General features: G+C 40.2%; 1 protein-coding gene across 3 annotated transcripts in view; it reads left to right on the top strand.

Annotated features, from left to right (window-relative positions):
* The first annotated feature begins 16111 nt into the window (after positions 1–16111).
* The window catches only part of DCLK1 (doublecortin like kinase 1), a 435938-nt gene continuing 430592 nt past the window's right edge, over positions 16112–21457 (top strand). Inside the window, exon 1 of one of the 3 annotated variants that reach the window (XM_069080369.1) lies at positions 16112–16484. The gene's annotated coding sequence lies outside the window, so the exon portion shown is untranslated. The remainder of the gene's footprint in view (positions 16485–21457) is intronic. The other 2 variants (XM_069080368.1, XM_069080371.1) reach the window with 2 other exon arrangements.

The raw sequence follows: 21457 nt of genomic DNA, 5'->3' as shown, positions 1-21457 counted from the left end.
AGAACAGATGAAAATGTGAAATATCTCATTAGAAAAACAACTGACATGGAAAATAGGCCCAGTAGTGATCATTTAAGCATGATCTAGACCTAAAGGTTCATAAGTAAAGAGGAGAGCATAGGAAAAATGTATCTGTCAGATGTAGAGATAAAGGAAGAGTCAGATGTTAGAAGTCCTTGAATGCTTGGGTCAGGAATTTAAACTCTACTTAGTCAACAAGCTACCATCTTGAGGAAGAAAAGGAGGGCATATAAAAGAAGGCAATGTTCAAAAACATAACAGACTTTAGAGAAAAGACAGGATAAAAAGAGAAACAGAAGGATAAACAGAAGAAAATAGAATGGAGGGAAACGCACAGTTAGTAATCATAATTGTGAATGTGAATGGGATCAACTCATCCACAAAACAGAAGTGGGAGGCAGAATGGATTAGAAATCAGAATCCAACAATATGTTGTTCATAAAAAACACAATTGAAACAGAGAGAGACACAGATTTAAAACAAGAGGTGTGGAGCAGAATCTATTATGCTTCAGTTAAAGTAAAAAAGGCAGCGGTAAGTAATCATGATTTTAGACAAAGAAAAATCAAATATACTTTATTAAAAGAGATAAATAGGGAAACTACATCTTGCTAAAAGGCATCATAGACAATGAAGTAATATCAGTACTAAACATATCTGCACCAAATGCCATAGCATCTAATTGCTTAAATGAGAAGTTAGATGAACTAGAGTAGAATATAATAAAACTGTACTAGTGGGAGTCCTCAACTTTCCCCTCTCAGAGCTAAATAAATTTAACTATAAAATAAATAAGAAAGAAATGAAGGAAGTAAAATGGATAAGTGTGATTACACGAAATTAAAAAGGTTCTACACAAATAAAATCAATGCAGCCAAAATTAAAAGGAAAACAGCAAATTGGGTACAAATTTTCACAGAAAACTTCTCTGATAAAGGTCTTATTCTTCAAATATATAGGTAACCAAACCAAATTTGTAAAAAATATGAGCCATTCCCCAATTGATAAATTGTCAAATGATATGAACAGGCAGTTTTCAGAAGAAGAAATCAAAGCTATCAATAGTCATATGACAAAATTTTATAAATCATTGTTGATTAGAGAAATGCAAATTAAAACAACTCTGAGGTACCACTTCACACCTATCTGATTGACTAACAATACAGAAAAAGAAAGGGACAAATGCTGGAGGGAATGTGGAAAAATTGGGACAGTAATGCATTATTGGCAGAGTTGTGAACCAGTCCAACCATTCTGGAGAATAATTTGGAACTATGTCCAAAGGGCTATCAAATTGTCCATACCCTTTGATCCAGCAATATCACTGCTAGGTCTGTATTCCAAAGAGATCAAGGAAAAGGGAAAAGGACCAAATGTGCAAAAATGTTTATAGCAGTTCTTTTTGTGGTGGCTAAGAATTGGAAATTGAGGGGATATTCATTAATTGGGGAATGGCTAAACAAATTGTGGTATATGATTGTAGTATATTTTCAATTAATTTTTTAATTAAAAGGAGTATATTTAAAAATGCCAAGGCAGAACGCATTGGTGGGCTTAAATACTATTGTGCTATAGGAAATGATAAAAAGGATGGTTTCAGAAAAACCTAGGAAGATTTATATAAACTGATAAAAAATGAAGTAGGCAGAACCAGAAGTACATTGTACATAGTAAAAGCAATATTGTAAGGTTGACCAACTGTGAAAGACTTAGTCTCCCTGATCAAGGAATTGACCCAAGACAATTCCAAAGTACTCATGGTGAAAAATGTTTTCCATCTCCAAAGAGAGTACTGATAAACTGAGTAATGAGTACAAATTAAAGGACACTTTTTGTAATGGCAAGCACAGAAGTAGTTCACACTTTGTTTCAGCTATTGAATTAACACCTTGTTTCAGTTCAAGTTTCTTTTGATCCTTGTATCAAGTCTGTTAAGAAACAGAATGCATGAACCCCACAACTTGTGACCCCTAGAACTTGGGAACTCCTGGAGAGGAGCTAATGACCATATATAAGGAGAGCCCCTTGACTTAAGACAGCAGAACTTAGAAGAGGACTCTTGTGGTGGCAGAGTCAAGAAGGAGAAAAATTGCAGTATCCCAGCACTCTGTCTGCTCTGTGTTGATGTTTATTTGTGATACTTTGTACAGAAGCCCTGGGACTTTAGTGGAAGACCTGAAAGAGGATTTTCTGGTTGTATGTTTACAGAAGTCCTGGAGAAGGGTTTTGAAGGTCCTGAGACTTTACCGATGATTTGTGCTGACCTCTTGGTCATGTTTGTGGTTCTGTGTTGATTTCAATGTTGAGGATTTGTGTTGAGTTGGTGGGACTGATTTGATTTCACAGGCAGATAGTGAATTGATGATGGTGCCAGCAATGTGTATAAATGTTATTGTGGCTCTGTCGAGCTTTGTCGTCCCAGAAACAGGAACAGTGAAGGACTTGAGGTGGATCAGACACTGTGAACTTCAATATGGAATGGGAACTGGATGAAGAACTGGACAAGGAGCTGGACAAGGAACTGGGAGCAGCCTGCCTTTGAACTCAGGTGACAGTTGGAGCTGGGACCATGGAAGAGGAACCATGGAAGCTGAGAGCCAGCCTCCAGTCAAGCTGAAAGAAGACTTTACTGACTGAGAAGATTATGATTTACTGTGATCTAGGGGTGGAGAACTTTGACTTTTGTACTTTATGAATTGAATTAAGGATTTTGTGATTGACTAAATAAATGTACTCTGTTCAAAACTATGTGACCACTTTGGTGAGAACTATGTGGTCATTTTAGTAATAAGTTGTTGAGTTGTGACATGGTGAATGCTGTATTTTGATTTTCTATGATAAGTTGGAACATTGTGAATGCTGTACCTTGATTTTCTGTGAATGTTTTGCTCTGATTTGTTATTGAATAAATAGAGAGTTCACTATACTATATAATCAGAAACTTGGAAGCTGTTCACAGCAGCAGTCCTCTGGAAAGCTGCTCGTGTGTGGCTTTACACCTTTTTAACTTTATTTTTCTTGGTGTTTGTGTGTGTGTGTGTGTGTTTGTGTGTGTGTTTTCTTTTTTGCAACCCAGATAACATAGAAATATGTTTTTCGTGACTTTACATTTATAAATCAGTATCATTTTGCATCCTTTCTCAAGAGATTAGGGAAGAATGTAGGGGAGGAAAAGAATTTGGAACTCAAATTTTTTTTTAAATGAATGTTAAGTTTTTTTTTTTTAAGCAATCAAGGTTAAGTAACTTGCTCAAGGTTACACGGCCAGTTATTTCTGGGTGTGGTGCTGAGTGTCTGAGCCCGGGATTCGATCTCCAGGTCGTCCCAACACTGGAGCCGGTACTCTTACTCGCTGAGCCACCTGGCCGCCCCAAAATGTTGTTTTTTAACATGTAATTATATTTGGGAAACTTTTAACAAAATAAAATAAGCAAAATGAATGAAAGTATATTTAAAGATTAAACTAAAATGATTTATGGTAATGTGTTAAGATTTACAATATCATAGTCAGGAAAATGGGGATCATCTATGGGTTCATCAAATATATTGGGTAACCTGTTCAAAAACATGGGGAATAGGAGGTGGTGGGAATAGAATGTTGGCTTCAGGGAATAGCAAGTTGGTTAAATATAGAGTGTGTGGAGGAAAGTAATGAATTTGAGAAGGTAGATCAAAACCAAATTGTGAAGGGTTTTAGTACTATCAGAGGACTTACTTTCTCTGTGAGGGGCAATAGGAAGTCAGCAAAGCTTCTTGATAAGGAGTAACATGATAAGACCTAGACTTTAGGAAAATTGCTTTGGCAGCTATGTAGGGGATGGGAAAGTGACTAGAAGTGCCAAACATTCTTCCTAGAGCATCTACAGAGCAAAATGAATTAGTTTATATCTTTCATCTTTTCCCTTCTCCCACTCATCGCTGATGATTACAAGCAGTAAGAAGGCTAAAGGGTGGGTTAGAGACAAGAATAAAAAATAGAAGAAGGGTTTAGTTAACATGTAGACTAACCTCAAAAGATATCTTGGGGTTTATGGGCTAGATTTCTTTCTTAAGGACCATATCTTAAGCCCAAATCACTCTGGCTCTTATTGATTGGCCAACGATAGGTCCCAGGCCAAGCCCCACTTGTTCATTGTTTGGGCTTTGATGGCTCAGAATGAGTATAAGTAGCAATTGTTTCTGTGTTGGCCAAAAGTCCTGAGGATCTTCCTCTCCCTAATAGATAGGTTTTTTTGAGTAGGTAAAAGAGGCCATTCTCTGCCTGCCTTAATCACTGAATGGGCATTGCCTCAGTCAAAGTGAGACCTGTTAAAGACTATAGCTTAAAAACTCTAAGGTTTCGAACTGCACCCAGGGCCATCTCCAGTTGTTCCAATCTATATCTTGACACTGGTCCCAGATGGCTCAGAAGGAGAAAGTGAGGCTGGTGACTGCAAAGCCCTCCCTCACTTAAGTCTAATTCACTTGCATATCATGGCATCACCTTCCTGATGTCATGGTCCTCTTCAAGAACAAAGGACAAACAATAGACTAGATGTTTTATTCTGAGGAATTGATGGTTGTCCTGAAAAGGGCTCCATATCTGATGCAATGGACTACTCATAACCTAAAAGTTTAGATAAATAATAACTTTACTTTTAAAAAAATGTACGTGTTGACCCATAGGTGAGAGAAGGTCATCAAGTGGTGAAAGTCAGATTTCACGGAGAAGAAAGCAGGTCACAAGGAGGTCCTGGGAAGTCTCAGAAGCCTTTGACTCAATCCATAGAATGGCCCTTACATACTCTTTGACCAAAGGTCCTACACCTTGGTTGCATATAAATCTACTGGATACAAACTTCCTGGGGTTTGTATACAACTTCCTCCTCAAAATATCATTTCAGGTGGTATGGGAAGGGAAGAGTTAACTCAAGTTTCCCTATGTTTGCATCATAGCTAGCTTCCTGGCCCAAAACAACAGTTTGCTGAATGTATGTAGTGAAAGGAGATAAAAATCAAGTTACACAAATAACTGTAAAGCTAATGCTATGTAGATGTGGTTTATTTTTTCTATCTGTCCTTTCTCTTTCCCCTTTTGTACTGTTCTTGAAACAGCTCCGTGATCCCAGTTTCTCATCCTTAACCTGCCAACTACACTTTCAACTTACATCTCCAGTCCCTCGGTCTCAGAATCACTTTTCAAACCCTAAAAAAAGTAGGGCAATGTTTTAAGTGTGAAATATCACAAGTGTGTACCCTAGATTGGACGTTAAAAAGGTAAAGGTGATGATTTACAGGAAACCAAAAAGAGTGAGAGCCTCTGTGTCTAAATAGATGCAAACCTATGGCATCTATGTACAGAAGCCACACTTTTCGTTTCAGGTATTTTGTACATCTCATTCCATGCCCATTATGGATTTTTACATGATAGTTCCAAGACTGAATATTTTAACATAGTATCCTATAAGTCAGACCCCACCCCAGCCCCAAACACTTCTGCATTTATGTATATTCAGCTGGTGCCTTCAACAATGTTCAGGGCAGTGATCACATTAGCATGCCGTTGTCTCACTCTGTAGGATGCCATTTACCTGACATTGGTGGACTTGGGAACCTCCAGTGAAAGGCAGAGATCATACAACCACGGTATATATAGAGCTGTCTCTACCCAAATCCACATTTCTTTGAACTGTGTCAAAATGTTAGTCAGCAGCAGACTTGAAGGCAACTTTTTTTTTTTTTTGCGCTGCTGGGGAAAGGCACATTTCCACCCTCCCCAGCTGACTAGTACATAAAAAGTAGTTAAAACTATCTTTTATGATTGTTAGGTCCACCGACATATCTCAGGGATATGTCCCTGAGAGCAACAGTGATATTGCTGCATAAATGAAAAGCAAGGACGTAAAAAGCATCTCGACCTGTCCCTTTCTGCTGATGAGTGCCACTAAACTTCTAGAAAAATGGGATAATGTAGTTGCTGTAGCGTTCAGGTCCCAAGGAGTCAGTGAGAACTCCTGATTCAAGGGGACTTAATTGTGTAGCACATTTGAATGTATCTGCTGTTAATGACTGCAGGGAATGTGTAAATTATTTATTTGAATAATTATCTAAAGGAGAGAATATGGAAATTAAGTGCACTTAGATTGTGCATTGGTAAGTGCAGAATCCCCCTTCAAATGAGTTCTAGGACATATAAATGGGATTTTTTTTCTTATTACTTGGTGGAGAACCCCACCCCATGCCCATTTTTTTTCTGTGAGAATACATCTATGAAGTCAATTGAATTAAAAAAATTTTTTTTTGTTTTGTCTTTTTCTAGATTGGATTTTTTGAAAAATATTTCTTTACTTGTTGCTACCCCCACATTTTTATCTGTAGGAATATATCTTTGAAGTTATTATAAAAGTCTATGGGAAAATATGATTTAATATGCATCATTTCATATACTATTTTACATTTTTGCTAATTCATAAACCAAGGGCAAATTATAATAAATAATAATTCTATTTTCACTTGGATATGCCACATTTAACTCATGAATTTTAAAAAGATTTATATACAATGTATTAAAATGCACAACACTCTGGTTAAGTAAAAGGTGCTATCTATAAGTTCAATAAGTATATATTACCTCAAGATGGCATAAAACACTCAAGGATAAAATAGGTGGAGAAATATGGATTTGAACCATCACCAGATTTTTTGAAATCATGGATTCCTCAAGTTGGCTGGGACCTCAGAGGTCATCCAATCACATTTTGTTGTGTGCCTTCTACAAGGTCTAAGGGAAGTGTGCATACACCCTGCACTTAACCTCTTGCTGTTGTTCTTGGTCCTTCCTTTTTAAAGAGGACCAATGACATCAGAGGTGATGTCTTGATTTGTGTATGAAGTGGATTTAAATGAGGCAGAGTTGCACAAAAGTTGTCAGCCTCACTCTCTTCCAGAGTCATTGACCTCCAGTGGCAGAACAAAAGTCAAGATGACTGATGATGGTTTGGAATACAGTGGATGACCTTAGCATCTTTGATGTCTGATCAAGCTCTAAGTGCTCCACAGTGTCTGCTTCAGCTGCCTTCGTGGTTGTTGGAACAAACTTTTCTTACCTGCACATTCCACTGGGGAAAGTTTTCACGTGCTTGGGGAATATATCCCTCCTCACTCACTCACATGTTTGAGGCCCATAGGCTTCCCTCAACCTGGTTTAGTTTGTCTTCTGAGATGGTGGCCATTGCACTTGCTACAACTTCTCTACAAGTGAGAGTTGGATGAATCAGGTAGACACCTGAGGTGGATGGGCAGCCCTGAAAAGTGCTTGGCAAGCTCTCACACCAGAGGGCTAGTCCTCCTGACCACCCAATACACCCCATGTGGAACCCTAGTGTGAAAGCAAAAGATGGAGAGGAGAGAAGGACTGACCCAGACACAATATTCAATAGGGAAGGAGAGTGTCCTGAGTGTTGATAGGTACCAGCCATCAAGATCAGAATTGGATGATAGATTTCAGTAGTATGAACCTCAATCCAATCCAGTAGATGTTTATTAAGAGCCTACTATGTGCCAGGCACTGTGCTAAGAGCTGGGGATACAATTAACAAAAAGAAAGACAGTCCCTCCCTTCAAGGAGCTTACAATATAAAGGGGAAACGACCACCATGTGGAACTGGAAGCAAAATTAGGCAAGGCAGCAGATGCAAACTGGAGTGGGCCCTAGCAAGGAATAAGGAGCTTCAACAGAACCAAATTATTCCAGTTGATACTCAGTCAATCAATGAAAGCATCAATATGATGTCAGCTTTTTTTTTGGGGGGGGGGGAAGGGAAAACAATTGGGTTAAGCGACTTGCCCAAGGTCATGGCTAGTAAGTCTGATCATAATTCTGACTGATGTTTTCTAGATCTTTGTGGAGCAAGGTTTAGTGGGGGAAGTTGCACTTCTTTCTGCTCTTCTACCATCTGGATTCCAACCCCTTGGTGTGATGATGGTGGTGGTGATGGTGATGGTTTTGATGCCAGCTTAGATTTATATACTGCTTAACAGTATTATTTTCTCACAACGTCCCTGTGAGAAAGGTAATACAAGTATTTGAATTGCCATTTTTAAAGTTGTAGAAATAGCCTCAGAGAGGTTGGGGCAATTAGCCATCATCAAACAGCTAATTGGACCCAGGTTGTTTTACTAAAACTCCAATGCTTTTCTACAATACTATACTGCCTCTGAGAGGTAAGAGATAAACCAAAAATCAAAACTCTATACATTTACTCCCATTTCTAACTGACCCATTTTCAAAATATGCTTCAATTTATGGACCCTTACCATGTGAGAGAGATGAAATTTCACACATAATAAATTAATTTTCTGTTGTGACACATAAAAAGTTTGAGAGACATAATTTCTGAGTAATCATCTTATTAATCATGCTAGCAATAATTAATAAAAGGGTTCAATGACACTCTTGAATGTTGAAGACCCCTCATGGAACCCACTCAACACTTATATGGCCTTGGAAGTTCAGGTGTTTCTGAGGGCAACAATAAACTGGTTGCTGATTGGTTAACAAATAATGAGAGAGAATGGATATTATAATGAGAGGTGGACCTATTCTAATGAGCAAGGAACATGACTTTGATCATGTCATTTACTTCTAAATCACTCCCAGCCTTGCTCAATCTAATGAAAGAATTTATCCCTACCCAAAACTGAATAGAGTACAATGGGCTTCTCAGCCTGGATGGGTTCTGCCAAGATTGAGAAGAAAGTTAATTCTAGATCTAAAGTCTTTCAGATGCTAGCTTGTTCTAGTACCAGAGAATAAGGTTTCTGAGAGGGATAAATCCTGAGTCTCCCTACTACTAACAATTAGTTATTTAATAATCATTTCTCTCTCTGTTTTGTGACTTCAGATTAAAAACTATGCCCAAGAGGTGGGAGTGGATCTATACTACAAATAGAATACTTAAATAACATTATTTAAACTACCTTCCCTACTTATAGTCTCACTCAACCCATCTTTCATACTGTTCTCTAAGTATTCTTCCTAATTAATAGGTCCAAGTATATCACTGCTGTACTAAAAAAAACCATATGCAATGGTTCCCTATTGATAAAATACAAGCTCCTTAGACCAGCATTCAAGGGCCTCCATAATTTTGTTCCCACCTACTTTTCTGTCCTTTTGTTCTATTTCCCTTTATGCACTCTAACTTCCAGCCAAAGTAGATTATTAGGTGCTCCTAGATCTTGTCCTGTACTTTCCTACGGCAGTGAAATTTGTGCATTAACTCTTTGCCAATTGAGATTCTCTGCTTCCACTACCTCCATGATGTTTTTATCCAGACTCCTTCTCTTCTCACGTGCTTCATCCTTCTGGAATCTCTCATGCCCCTCTGTTGAGGTTTAGGATTTAGGGGTGCTTAAGACCCCAAAATATCAACATACTGGATCCTGCCAAATGAATTCGACTTAAGTCTTTTCTCAACCAAAGTAAAGCAAAGTTTATTAAAGATTCACCATAATAAGTAGACTCTTAAGGAGCCTAAGTATCTGTGACACTTGTATTGGACAAGTGGGCCAGAATAATCTGTCACAGAGTAAATCTGTGCTAGATTGAATTCTGAGCCCCTTCATGGAGGCAAGATGAATCTTATATACAGAAAGATTGTGGGAGGGATCTAGGGGTGGTCTAGAGGAGTTTGGGGAGGGTCTTGAGGAATCAAATGAGGTCAGACTCCAGTAATGAGATTAAGGGTGGGAAATAGCTGCAGATTACCTGATGACAGACAATAGAGGGCTAGGCTAGTTTAAGGGTAAGATTTAGGTATAGCAGAAATTGTGTTATATCTAGAGTCAGAGGGCTTAGCAGGATCAAATCTCCACTAACCTGCTTACTATCTTTATGACTTTGGATAAATTACTTCACCTCTTTAAGTCTCAAATTTCCTCATCTAGAAAATGGAGGAGCTAGAGTACAGGGTGGTAGCCCAGACTGTAATCTCATAGACTAGGGAGGCTGAGTTGGCAAAAGTAGCAGGTACTTAACACTTAGTAACTGATCAAGCCTCTGATTGGGGGAACAGAAGGTATGAACTCCTGTCTCCTGTTAACTGATGGAACAGGAAGGGGTTGGTCGAAGGAAGTATAAGTAGGTAATACTGTGTATATAATAAAAGCCCCAGAGAGGCACAGTCAGAATTTCCTTGAGACAGAGATCTGGTGGCAGAACAGCTACAGAAAAATGGAGAACTGAGTCCTGAAAACTTGTCTTGGTGGAGCTTCTTCTGAACAGGATCACAGGAAGCCAGGAGCCAGGAGCCCAGGAGCCAGGAGGCCAGGTGACTGAAGCATGACCAGGATGCTGAGACTTTGTTTGTTTGTGTCTTGGTTGAGCCTTGAATTCCTTGGAGCAGAAATGGTGAAGGAGCTGACATGGACCAGACCCTGTGAATGCCAGTGTGGAGCAGGACCTGCCCAGAGAGCTGGTCAAGGAACTGGGAGCTGTCTGCCATTGAACCCAGGTGACAGTCTGTTGAATCCAGATAGAATCTAGGATCATGGAAGGGGATCCAGGGAATCTGAGAACAGGTCCCAAGTCAAGATGAAAAGACCTCTCCTTGGGTACTGAGTAATTATGGAATTATAGTTTACTAGTGACCTAAGGGGTGGAGGGTTTTGTGTATGATACTTAGTAAGACTTTGCTGAATAAGTGACTGATTGTACTTGAGTACTTTGACTATTGTTACTGATTATTGACTAATTGAGTTAATCGAGACTTTGCCCCAAGAGTGGAAGACTTTGAGACTACTGATAAGTGACTGAGTTAATCAAGACTGCCCCAAGAGTGGAAGACTTTGACTGTGTACTTTGATATTACTGACAAGTGACTGATTGAATTAACTTAAGAGTGACTATTTTACTTTGAGACTATGTTGTGAAAATTATATTGTGATTTTCTGTGATAAGTTGAAATATGGTGAATGCTGTATTTTGAATTATGCTGTACCTTGATTTTCCATGGATGTTTTGCTTTTGTTATGGAATAGAGTGATCACTATACTGAGTAATCAGAACCTTAAAAAAAAGCTGTTCACAGTAGCAGTTCTGAAAAGCTGCTGTGCATGGCATTACAAGTTGCTATGCCCAAATACCCCTTTGGTCAGATAAAGAGCAAGTCAAAGCCAATGATAATCAGTAGAGTAATCAGCCCATGAAAACTCCTTGTACTTCCAGACTGGGAAAGATAAAAAGAGACATCTTTAAATAACAATAGCATCAAGGATAATATTTGTATAGTGCTTACTATGTACCAAGGACTGTTCTAAATGCTTTATAGTTATTATCTCATTTGAGGACAAAGAATGTCAACTTTCACCTTCATATCCATAATGCCTAGCTCAGTGCCATGTGTAAGTCACAATAAATGTGTTGATTAAAGCAAATATTTAACTGTGTTTACTGCAGAAATTATTACTTATGATGCTTATAATCCAATTTTCATCTACAACTTAACTCCCTTTAAGTTTAGTTCTTTAAAAAACAGGAATTTGGAAAAATTACACTAATCTTCCTAAAAGATATTTCTCTCTCCTCCCCTCCTTCCCTCTCTCTACTCTCTTTTTTCTTTCTATTCTCTCTCTCCCCCATCTTTCCCTCTCTCTTTCTGTTGTCTCTCTATTTCATCTCTATTCTCTCTCATTTCAATGATTACCTCATCATTAAAGATTTACAAACAATTGTTAGAAAAAGTATAATGCACAGAAGTAGGACCTTAGATGTAAATTTGCTAGAGAGCTCTGACCTTCCTTGGAGTTGAATGTCATGGATTTGGATCCTGACTCTGCTCCTTTTTACTTGTGTGACCTTAAGGAAGACATTTGACCTCCCTAGGACTGAGTTTCCTGTAAAATGTAGGGGAAAAGGGTTTGGACTAAATGATCCCTGAGATTGTCCAGCTCTAGTCTTAGAGTCCTACTGGGGACAGAGTGAAGTTTATGTTTAACCTCTCCAATTTTCCCCTCCAACATCTGCTTTATTCTCCTTCTGTGTTTCATGTTTGAGAGCCTTATTCTCCAGTAACTACCAACTAACACCAGCTAAAGTAGTAGGTTTCTTAAGGTATTACTTCTTCCCAGAATATTTGCATTTTAATAATTCTTGCTTCATCCCTTCCAGGCATTCTTCGAGGCACACTGTATTTTTCTTTGAGGCTTTGCCTGCAGATGTTTTGGAGTCCTCATCTTCTGTGTTTGTGTCTTGAGCTTCTGTGCCGCTATAATAGATTTTTATGGTGAGATTCTCTTTTTGTTTGCTCGTTTCTCCTGCCTACTTCCTGATTTTGAACATGATATTAGAACAGGCTTTTAGGCACTTCTAGAATGGCTAGGCCTGTTGCTGCTTTCTTGGGAGGTATTGAATATTGTGCTACTCCTGCATCTAAGCCACAGGCTAGGAAGCTCCAAGCAAGTCACTTATCCATTATTGACTTCATTTTCCCTAGCTGTAAAATGGGGATAATATTAGCACCAACCTCCCAGTGTTGTTAGGAGGATGGAATAAGGTAATATTTGTAAAGTACTTAGCATACAGTTCCTGCACATGGTAGGTGCTATATAAATGCTATTATTATTAATTATTATCCCGCACCAAAAATTTGACATGCAACTCCACAGGAAAGGACTAAGCAAAGCCAAAATACACAGGACCTGAGGAGATGTGAGGCAGGTGGGGAGACACAGTTATACCATATTGTAATTTAATCAATCTCTTTTCCCAGTTGCCCCCAAGCTGGGAGTAATGTGGTGCCATGCCCTTGTCAGGGATGTTTCCTAGGGAGTTTAAATGTTGGATCCATACCCATTCCAGACCCTGGAATTCAGACCTGGATCTGGATGTTGCTTCTGGAACAACCAAATCCACTAACTGGTTTCATGATTTCAGCCAGTTTAATTATCCCCTGTCAGCAGCAGTAGCTTTTCCTCTTATTTAGATCTCCCAGTTATATACCACCCCTTCATGCCAGAAATGACAACAGCAACATAGTTCTGTTTTATCTAGGCATGGTGATATTAAGTCCAAAGGAATGAATTGTTAATTGTAGTATTTCAGCCACTGACAGACAGTGGGAGCAGCGCCAGCCCTAGGCAAAATGCTGAAGGTTTTAATCAGTCTTTCCAGTTTTTCTTCTTTCTATATTTTTCTGTTTTCATAGTACCCTCTCAACCCCCACCTGAGGCACCAAGAGCCATCCCATTATCAAAATATTCTCTCAAGAAAGGATTTTGTACACAACCCCAATTGCCCTCCAAAAAGCAAAAAAAAAAAAAAAAAGAAAGAATTTTATATCTACAATTTACACCTTAGTGTGAATTTGTTATAGAATAAGAGAATCATATGATTCTCCCTTTGGACTTTTAGCTTCTGCCCAAGGCCATACTGATGGGCAAGAGTTCACAATATCTAGCCAAACAGTTCTTCACATAAGAACACAATTTTGCAAAGTTATGACTTGGATGAAAAATCTAGAGATGTGTATGATGGTGGTGTGATGGTGGATGTATTTATTAATGGGAATTTAGGCACAGAAGGTGGCATGGAGTTTAAAGAGAACATAAAGAGAAGTTAAAAAAACAAACAAAAACCCCCCCTAAAACCATCTTGCAGGGGTGCCACGTGACTTCTCACTGGGTGTTTTTGCTTTGGGGGAATTAAAGGAGAATCTAGTTTTGGCCAGCTAGAATGTGGTGGGATGAAGAGATAAGAAAGTGTGTAAGGTAAAAGTTAGTGGTAGATATCTGAGTAACTTTGGGCTGCTGGAAGGTGGTTTCTTCTCTGAGAAGAATATGAAATCACATCACGGAGCTTTCAGCTGTTTTCCTGGCACCTACAATAGAGTGTTGCTGATGTCAGGGACCCCATGAAAGTTTGTTGAATGGTAAAAAGCAGGCAAAGTATTTGCATTGATTTAATAAATTCTTTGAATAATTCCCAAGAAATTTAAAGGAAATGACATCAGATCTCATAAGTTTATTTTCTCAAGTCCCTTTAGCAATTAAAGCCATAAAACTTGAGGCAAGGCTTTCGCCCTGCTTAGTAGGTTATTCTCTGGCATAGTTAAGACCTCTTAGAAGCTGCGTTAACTCTTTCAGGCCACTAGAGTACTCTTTGGTAAACTATTACTTCCATTGGCTAAATAATTGCATTTTAATTCCATAAATAAGCTACTTCTGGAAGCTGCATTTATACTTCCAGGCCACCAGGGTGCCATTTACCATCCCAAACTATTTAATTGCCAAATGGCAGCAACCTAGACTCCTGAAAGAGTTAACACTACTTCGATAAATAACATTTATTCCTAGTGAGTAGTTGGATCAAGGAGAGGCTAAGCATTTAATTGGCTACATTCTCTGTATACCCTAGGTCATGGGGTTCTTTCCACACTTTGTGGAGTTAGTGGAGACAGCTGGGACAAAGTTAAAAACTGTAGCCCAGAAAAATCCTAAAGTTTATATATAGGGATAGAATTGTGATTATCTGAGTATTTTGTGAGAAGGAATATTTTCCTGATCATTGATTAGAATGAACAAAAGACACAATCTCCACTTACTACAGGTTTGTAGGTTTAATCTATCTCCATACTGTGCCTCACCCCCCCCCATCAAAGTGTTGGATACAGATTCAGTATTTTGTATTTAGACAAATTGTTTAGCTCATTCTGCCATCCTTATTGATGCTGAAAGACTCTAATGCAAGTATTTGTACTTGTTGAACATGTAACATGTATCTTTTGAGTTTTTTTTTGTAACTAACAACAAATTTAAAGATGTTATGATAATTTTATTAGTTACCATGAGTCCTAACCTACAGAGTAATTGGAAGATAGCAAGTTCAGCTCAGCAGCCAAGTGACAAATGATAACCTTTTTCATTTGAAGGATGTAAGCATGAGGGAGAAATTAAACCTATTTATGGTAGTCACTGGGGAGAAGGCTGAAAATGATGAAGTTAGTCTAACTGGACTCAAATTCAGGTTGAAAACTGAAGCCAAACTTTGGAAGAGATTCTGCACTCTCTGGTCTTTTTTTTCCTTCTTTTTTGGACACAGCATCATCATCAGGGATAATGGGGAGGATTCCTGGGAACGGGATAGGTTTCAAGATTAGATCATAGGGGCTTTCCATTGTCCAGGAACTCAATTTCTGCTTTAAGATTTCCAGTAGAAAACAGTAACCTCATGAGTCTTGTGCCTGGTGTGACATTCAGATCTGAAGAGGATGTCAGCATTTCTAGTGTTGGGTGACAATAATGTCTTAGGGCCAGGTGGGGGATGGTGTGTAATATATGTGCACGTCTGGCGCCATCAACCCCGCGGGACAAGCAGGGGGTTGGGGCAGCCTCCTGGGAGATGGTTACAGTTACTGTTCTGTAGTGATCAGGTGATCCCTAGGGAAATAGCGGTGGTATATAGAAGAGGAGAAGTCCCTGCGTAAAAAGTGGAGAGGTGTGACACGGTTGGGGCAAATAACGTCAAAGAGAGGGAGACAATCCTAGAGGTGACTTGGAAGTAGTGGCTGAACTAAAGATCTGAGGGTGAATCGTGGTGGAAGAAACGACTGTTCCTTCTTGCCTACTTACAGCTTGTCACTCACACCTTTCTGCCCCACCCCCTATTTGGGGGAGCTGACACTGCTCCCTGCCCGGTCCTCTCACTCTTCCCCCCTAACCCCTCAGCCTTGACCTTAGCTTTCAAATACCATCACCAAGTATCCGAACCCCCCCCCCCCCCCCCCCCCCCCCCCCCCCCCCCCACACACACGTCTCCCTCTTAGCTAATAACTGTTTCTCCCTTTGAGCCCTCCTCCCCAAGCCCGTCAAGGGGTCACCCAAGTAGTTGCGCCCAGAACAGTCCTTCGCACCCCGTGGCTCAGCTCCGGGGGGACCTGGACAAGGTCGGGGTGGAGCGGTCAAGTGTGGGGGGTGGGGACTGAAGATCACTAAACCCACAGGGAGCCCTGGTAGGGCGTAAAGCCACCCAACCCCAGGGTGGGGAAGGCGAGGAGGGCGGGGGCCTCAGGCGCGTGCCCGAAGGAGGGAGGGGGAGGAGGAAAGGGGGGGTGCAGAGAGAGGGAGAGAAGAAAAGGGAGCGCGCTCGCTGCCGCCGCCCTCCTCTGGAGAGAAGCTGGAGAGTGGCAGAGCTAGGCTGCTGTGAAGAGCCGCATTTCAATGAGGACGGGCTAATGCAAATCACTGCAATAAGGGCAGAAGCCGAAAACGCGGAGCCCGAGCAGCTGCTGCAGCCCAGCCTCACCACCGCTAGCACCACCACCACCACCACTACTACCACCAGCACCAGCCCTGGTCTCTTAGCCGCCTTCGCCACCAGCAGCAGCAGCAGCAACAGTAGCATCACCCAAGCGAGGAGAGGAGCAGCGGAGGAGCCAGGAGACAGAACCGTTAACAAAGACACTTGGCAGCGTCTCTCTGTGGACCCGGTGAGTGCAATTGCAATAAGAGGAGGGGGAAGAGCAGAAGGAAAAAAAGGAAGCGCGTGCTTGAGCCGTTTCTGCAGAGCCCCGGGGGCGACCCAGCAGACCCCTCGCTCTCCACCCCGCAGAGTCCCTGGGTTGTGGCTGGTTAGGAAGGACACCCTTCTAGAGGCAGCGCTTTGGGCCCGGGCTGGCAGCCTTCCTGTGAGTCAGTCTCCTCCTCCAGACTGTTCCTAGAAAGGCGGCTGCCCATGCAACTCAGCCCTGCCCAGCCCAGCCCGGGGGCATTGTGTGGGCTTAGGCCCCTGGGCCGTGGGTACCGGAGTCTTTTGTCTAGTGGCCGGTGCCACTGGGCTTTAAAAGGGAGAGACTGGGCTAGGGAGCTGGAAACTGCATTTTGCACTCCTTAGCCCCACGTTTCTAGCGAGGATGGAAGGACAGGGACAGGGATGGGTAGGCAGAAGGTGTTAGTCATTGTCAGAGTCAGCTGTGGAGCGGGGACCAACTCTGTTTCTCGCCGGCTGAGTGGTGGGGGCAGGCCTTTATTGTGTGCGGGTTTTGACCGTGTGATGGTGAGGCTTGTGCACCTTAAGGGGTGGCCGGCTTCATTTTGGGTCGGGCTGTTCTGTAGCCTGGGCTGTAATTACATTTGCTTGTGTAGTTCTTCCAGGGACAGCGAGGCAGCATCATGTACAGATTAGCGCCTGCAGTGTTAAAAGCATGCAGGGAGGAAATGGCATTTTCCTCCTAGAGAGAGCAGGGGCTGGAAGACACAACCCCTGCATTGGCCCACAAAAGAGACATCTTTTGAAGATAGAGATTGAACAGGGTCGCTGCTGGATATTCTGATGAGAGAAAAGGTCTAATCCAATATGCAGATTTTGCATATATTGCACCTTTGAATGCCTGAATCTAACAAATTACAGGCACACACACTGATTGCACTGCAGGGGTGTGTATGGGTGGACGAGGTTTTGTATGTTTCCACATAATCAGTCACCTTTCTTTAGAATCAAGAAAAGTAGGGCAGTGTTTTATGAAACATCACATGTATGCACACCAGGATGGGTCTTAAAATAAGGGTTATATGCTGTTAAACAATGGAAGTTATTTTCATTCTGCATTTAGAGGGCATATGTATATATAAATATACACATATGGTATCTATATATGCAATACACTTGCAATACTTAAAAGTAAACGGGTGCTTTTATCCCATGCCTTTCCATTCACCTGCAGTGTAATCTTTCAGTAGACATGGGTGAGGGGTGTATGTGTGTTGTGTGTGTGTGTGTGTGTGTGTGTGTGTGTGTGTGTGTGTAAGGCTGTAATTGGAATCCATATGCTAGTGCAAAGGGATGAGAAGATTGACTTCTTAAAATGGTAAGAAATCCCAAAGAGAACAATCAAAGATTTCTAATTCTTGAAATGGTAACCTTATAGGAAAGCTTTGTGTTAAGACGAAACCTCTTTTCCTCTGACACCTCAAGTTTCTCTCCCAGAGGTGTCTGAGATTATTCATCTCTGTATTCTTCACAGTGCCTAGTGCTTGTGTCTACAAGCTGATGAATGAATGAGTAAAATACAGGATATTTTATGTTCACCACCAAATTAAAAGTGAACACATTCTTTACTTTGAGATACAGACACAAGCTTCATGAAAAGGAAAGCCAGTCTATATCTAGGGAGGCCTTAACCTATCTGATATATCTCATATGTACTCTAGATTGAATTTAGGTTTGGAGTGGAATTCCTATTTCTGGTGGGTGAGTGGGGGGGAAGGTCTAGGTTTTTGGTTTGCGATAGGTTGTTGTTTGTTTGTTTGTTTGTTTTACAGCCGTTAATTATAGTCAAGAAGCATTTATTAAATGCCTACTGGGTACCAGGCACTGGGGTAAAAACTGGGGATACAAAAAAAGGCAAAAAATGGTTCCTGTTCTTAAGGAGCTCACTGTTTAATGGGAGGATAGCATACAAACAACTATGTACAAACAACCTATAGACACAGGATAAATTGAGTTTGAGAGGGAAGGTACCAAGATTAATAGGGGAATTAGGAAAAGCTTCTTCCAGGCAGTAAAATTTTAGCTGGAAGTTGAAAGAAGACAGGAGGAGATGAGGAGGAGGGAAAAAAATTCTAGTTTTGGGGGACAGCCAGAGAAAGCACTTGGAGTTGAGAGATACTGTTTGTATATGAGGAATAGCAAGGAGATTATATGGATTGCATTTGTATAGAGTGGAATGTACGAAGATTGGAAAGGTAGGAGAGGGCCAGGTTATGGATGACTTTAGAAGCCATAGTCACAGCGTTGAAAGTGATCAGGTTTTAATTTGTGAGGCATATCTATTGATTACCACTTGGAGTGAAGGAGAAGGAGAGTAAGAGGGATGGTGAGATAAAAGAAATAGTCCATGGACTAGAGCAAATAGGAGTTCCTAACCTAGGGTCTGGGAAAAAAAATTGGTAACTATTTTAATATGAATGATTTTTTTTTTTTGGTAATCCAATTTATTTTTTATTTTATGCATTTAAAAGCATTAGTTGGAAAAGAGGTCTGTTGTATAACCAGATTTCCAGAATAGTTTAGGATGCAAAAAAAGGGTAAGATCTCCTGGACTAGACAAACTTTGGCTTTAGGTGGGGGGGAAGTCAGTGTGACATAATGAACTGAGAGCAAGCCTCAAAGCCAGGACACCCTGGGTTTGAATCTCACCTCTATTGAATGCTTTTTATGTGACCCTGGACAGTTCACTCAGTCTCTCAGTGCTCTAGGCACCTCTCCAAGGGACAGAGGTGATGCCAATCTGAACAGGTAGAGAGAATTTTCTCATCAGGTAGTTCCTATCCCAATATTCCAATTCTCAGATCAATGTATTGGTTATCACATAGATTTATTAATGTGATCTTAATTAATCTTTTTCCTCCTATTAAAAAGAATTCTTTTTTTTTAAAATTTGCTTTAGACTTTTTTTTAATTCCTATACCTTTTTGTCTACAGATGTGGTTCAAACTTGATAATTCTGTCTAGTAAAACATAAGCTCTTTGGAGGCGGGGTCCATTTTCATTTCTGCCTTTGTATCCCCAGTACAATTCCTGGCACATAGTTGGGACTTAATAAATATATATATATATATATTTAAAACATTGCTTTTTTTTTTTTTTTTTGCTTTTTGGAGGGGGGAAGGTAGAACAGTTGGGGTTAGGTGACTTGCCCAAGGTCACATGGCTAGTTTTTGTGTTAAGTTTCTGAAGTCAGATTTGAACTCAGGTTCTCCTGACTCCAGGGCCAGTGCTCTATTCACTGGGCCACCTAGCCTCCCCAATACATATTTTTTAAATTGAGTTAAACTGCCCTCCCAAATAGCAAATTTTGGACACTCTGGTTGGGTCCTGTACAATGCAGCTTCTGTAGTATTACAGCTGATTTTTAAATATAAACTTAGGAGTGACCCCCTGGAGGTGGGAGAATTACAACTGGCTTAAAACAAAACAAAACCCACAAAGCAGATTGGATCTTGGCTTCAGCTTTAAACTGTGGGGAATGTTGGTTTTGTGAAGAGCCCGATGATCTGGTTTCTTGGCATGAGTATTGGCAGCATTTCCTTCCCCCGCCCTCTAGAATGAAAAAAACAAGTGATCTGGCTTTTAAAAAATATATAACAACAGGATACTCAATGTCCCACACTGAATAGCCTTTCAGCCAGTTCTTGTCTTTAATACTTGTCTAAAATGACACTATCTGATAGACACTATCTGATATTTTCTTTGAAATGACTCAATTTGTAAATTAGTTGTTGATTTTGTAACTGGGAAGAGTATAACTTCTAAGTTATAAGCTATACGGTGTTCTCAGAAAGTATGAGATATTTTTTTTCTTTCAGGTGGAAAAATGCTATGTTGCCCTCATGATAGCTCACAATTTTTCTCACACCTTGAATTGTCTGAATTAGAAGTGCCTCAAAAAGCCCATACTCACCATGCCTAAGAGGGCCAGCCTTACTTTTAAGGAGTCTGGTTGGTCAATGACAGAATTAATGTCTCTTTCACTTGCCCTATGAGATTGATCATTTATTCATATTAATAGTAACCACAGCTCTTTTCCAATTTAGCTTTTTCTAGAGTGCTTTGTATTAATTACCTTTGTCTGTGGGGTCATAGGATCATATATCTAGAACAGGAAATGACCATAGAGGCTATCTCCTTTAATCTCATTTTGTAGTGGAGGAAACTGAGACCCAGAATTATACCTAAGATCACATGTAGTATGTCATTGTAAGGATCTGAGCCAGGTCCTCTGATTCAATAGTCAGTGTTTTTTTCCACTGTAATGGTTAGCTCTTGTAAATTATTTTAACTTGACTCATTCAAGTTTTCTGAGTATCAGAAGAACGGTAGGGCAAACTAAAAGTCATACTATATTTAACATGAATAGGTGGCATGAGTGAAGTGGCACTGGGAAGACCACCTGTCCAAAAGTATATTCACCCTATTTTGTGTCAAGGTGCCTGAAATTCGAATTGTTTCTTTTGGGTCACGAAAGCTTTGGGCTTTCAAGATTCCCATATTAAAATTCAAATACTAGGGGAAGGATAACATCTTAAGCTATCTATTATTCAATAACACTTTAGTGAATATTGAGGTAGAATTTTTTTTTAGAGGCAGATAGCTGAGAGCAAAACTCTGCAGATAAATGTCAGGATGGGTACCCTGAGAGAGTGGAGTAGGGCTGGAGAAGGGAGCTGAAAAAGAAGGTGGGTTGGACTTCAATTTACCCTCTTTTAAAAAAATGAAACTAATCCTTTTCCTCTTAGTTTTACTCTGATCAAACAAAAAAGCAGAGAAGAAATAACTATGTTTAGAAATGCATTTTTATTCATTCAAATTGTAGAATACAGTGAATATCCCTCCATAGAAGAAATGGAATCTTTTTGTTAGGATAAAACAGTGTCAAGTTTTGAATATAAAGAAGTTAGTTTT

Source organism: Petaurus breviceps, unplaced genomic scaffold (assembly GCF_028583685.1).
Source record: "Petaurus breviceps papuanus isolate PSGF00001 unplaced genomic scaffold, PetGlider_PUasm1.0 91133, whole genome shotgun sequence".
Lineage (NCBI taxonomy): Eukaryota > Metazoa > Chordata > Mammalia > Diprotodontia > Petauridae > Petaurus > Petaurus breviceps.
Note: the sequence above shows the minus strand (reverse complement) of the source record. Positions and strands in the feature narration are given on the sequence as shown.